Below are 3,483 nucleotides of genomic sequence, written 5' to 3'. Positions count from 1 at the left end.
TTGAAACAAAGATGTGTATGAATGTTCGAGTGATATCCGGCTAAGCCCAAGGCAATTGTGCAAATTGTGATATCCGGGTTAAGTCCCAAGGCCTTTGTGCGGGTTACCATAACCGGCTATGTCCCAAGGCGTTTGAACGAGTAGCTATATCCGGATAAACTCCAAGGTATGTGATTCGAGAACTTTGAACTTGCTGGAAAATTTTCAGTTAATGCCCTTGTGAAATTCCCAACAACAAGGTATGTTTTGTGTGTGCTTCGCACACTATGAGTAAGTGCGTATGAATATTCGCCTAATGATAAATGAGCTATCGGCATTAACTAGGCCGTTATTTGTGTATGAATATAAGAGTTGGGATTGTGAAGTAAGCATGTCTTTGAGAAATTGTGCATATGAATTATTGTTTAGCTACTTGAATGCTATCCTTTGGTTGTGTGTATATTATGGCTCAAACTTACTAAGCATAAATTGCTTACTCCGCTTCTTTGTTTCTCTGTTTGTAGATTTTGCTCGTTAGCGATCGGATTCGGGATCATAGAAGTTGAAGTCAACCACACTATCAAAGCCCTTTTGGTACTCCTTTAGTTGAGTTTTGGATATGGCATGTATAGGACTACCCTCGGTTGTTTTAAGTACTTTGTGATGTATATGTGTGCCCATGCGAAAATGGTTCGTAAAAGTGGAGTACGAATTTGACCATATGTGGTTTGTAATTATATTTGGTTTCATGATGTGATTATGGTTTGGAATGAGAGAGTTGGTCACATGATCAGCCATTGGAATGGCTAAATATGATCATATGTTGGACCTAAGTATGACTAGACTATAGTTGGTCCATGGGAACTACAATATAGGTAAAGCCTACCTTAAAAACAGATGCTGCCAGCTGTAGTGACGTGGATGTATAAAATCACCAAAATTTGTAGGAATGGTGTTAAATAGTGAATAAATTATACGATCGAACCTTGACGAGTCTATTTTCATATGAAAGTAACGAAACGATCATATGAACAGTATACCGAGAGATATTAAAGTTCTCGTGAGACAGGGCCAGAACGGTTTCTGGGTCCCCTGTCGCAACTTTGAAAATTTACCATAAATTATCCAGAATGAATTAGAAGTCATGCCTTATATGTGAAGATTCCTTTTTGAGTCTAGTTTCATTAGAAACAAACGGCATCAGTATTGAAACCCTGTACAGAGAGATATTTAAGTTGTAATGCGCGAAGGTCAGTGTAGTCTACCCCTGTAACATGGGTGAATTTAACTAATAAACTGTACCAATTGGCCCGACCAAAAATTCTAGAAATAAATCCATGGAAGGATATATGAGTATAAATTCAGGAAAAATTTACGGAATCAGTTTCCGAGTTTTGAAACTCGAGATATGATTTTAAGGCAACAGTGACGCAGTTTTTCCAGCCTGTCCGAAATGCCAAATTGGTCGGTGCTTTAAGAGGACTTGGCTCGTTAACCCTCGCGTCCGACAATCGCGATGGTCTCGGGTTCGGGTGTTACAATTTTATTGGTATTAGAGCTACGGTTTAGTCGATTCTAGGACTACCGTGATATGTTTGGGGTCTAGCTATACATGCCATATAGTGATAAATTGATAGTGTGGTGATTTCTGACAATCTGAATTTGTGTTTGTTTATAGCAATGGATCCCGATCCCAACCGAGCAATAGCTGATGATGTGGAGAGTGTGGCGCCTACTCCTGCGCAAGGGACAGCGCCGGCGGACTCTCAACCTATGGCCAGCAATCCGAATGATGAGGCTAGGCAAGCCCTTTATAGCGTGATGAATGATTGGTTCAACCAATACATTCGAACTAACATGACTGATCCACAACCTTCATTCCCGACTAATGCAACCTCAAGACCTATAATACCTCCCAGAATCGACCAAATAAGGTCAAGTAAGCCCCAATGACGTAATTCAAAACATGGGCTACTGAATTTAAAGCTACGGATAGCGACGATGCCGAGCAATCAATTTTGGTTGGACAACACTATCCGGTGCTCGATGAGCTATCATGTACACCGATGAATGCTTAAAGTGTACTATCTCCTTGCTACGCGATTCCGCCTACTATTGGTGGAGTACTCGACTTCACAGCCTAGGGAGCACGTAACTTGGGAGTTCTTTCTAACCGAGTTCAAAGAAGTATATCGATCGAGATTTATGGATCAAAAATGAAGGAATTTCTTGAACTTAAACAAGGTTCTATGTCTGTTCGACTACGAACGAAAATTTGTGAGGCTTAGTCAGACGCAGCTGAATGCATTTCTTCGTAGTCGTGATGTGTAAACGCTCAAAATGGACCTGAATGATGATATAAAGTCAGTATGTTGGCATTTTGGAAATCCGAGAGTTTGTGGCTCTTGTCGAGCGAAGCGCAAAACCGAGGAGCTCAAGATGGAGAAAAGAAAAGTGAAGTGGGAGTAAGGGAGTTTCAGAAGAGGTCTTGGGAAGCCCTTCCCACGATCATCAAAGAAATTTAGAGATGGCTTAGGCCGGTCTAGAGACACTTCGGGCTTTTCTAGACGAGACCGCGATCGACCCCTATGGGCACGCTGAGTCACTTCGATCGCCAGTGTTGGCAATGATCGTCGAGACGAATCTGAGTGCCAATATTGTGGCAAATGGCATTTTGGGAGTTGTAGATTCCGTGACCGCTCCTGTTACAAGTGCGGATCAGTCGATCATTTCATTAAGGATTGCCCGAGTTTATCTGAACAAAACGTAAATCAAAGTGGGAACCCGGTGCTACCACAACTCGAGATAGGCCACCTAGAAATATGGGCAATGCTAGTGGCGGTCAGAGAGGATCTAGAGATGCTACCATCAGATCCGAGGCTCGTGCTCCTGCTAGGACTTATGCTATACTCGCACGTGAGGATGCTTCCTCGCCGATGTTATTACCGCACTTTTACTCTCCTTTACACTAATGTGATTGCTTTGATTGACCTCGGTCCTACTCATTCTTATATATATGCGAAACCTTAGCATCCAAGAAGACTTTGCCCATTGAGTCTCATCGAGTTTGTAATTCGGTGTCAAACCCTTGGGTCATTACGTGCTTGTCAACAAAGTGTGTAAGAAAAGTCCCTAGTATTCCGAGGTTCTTGTTTTCCGGCGGACTTGATGCTTTTGCCGCTCGATTTAATTCGACGTTATTCTTGGTTTGGATTGGTTGACCATGCACGATGCGGTTGTAAATTGCAAAACCAAGACCATCGATTTGAGGTGCGCGAATAACGAGATAATTCGGGTTGAGTCTACGGACTTAAAGGGTTGCCAGTTGTAATATCGCAATGTTGGCCCGAATTATGTAAGAAAAGGTGCGAAGCATACCTTGCGTATGTGCTCGATGACAAGGAGTCAAAAAGAAACCCGAATCTGTGCGATGGTTTGTGAATACCGGATGTTTTCCTCAAGAATTGCCGGTTTACCACTGCTCGGAAATAGAATTTGGCATCG

The sequence above is a fragment of the Gossypium arboreum genome, chromosome 5 (genome assembly GCF_025698485.1).
Source record: "Gossypium arboreum isolate Shixiya-1 chromosome 5, ASM2569848v2, whole genome shotgun sequence".
NCBI lineage: Eukaryota > Viridiplantae > Streptophyta > Magnoliopsida > Malvales > Malvaceae > Gossypium > Gossypium arboreum.
The sequence above is the reverse complement of the archived record's forward strand: the minus strand, read 5'-3'. Positions refer to the sequence as shown.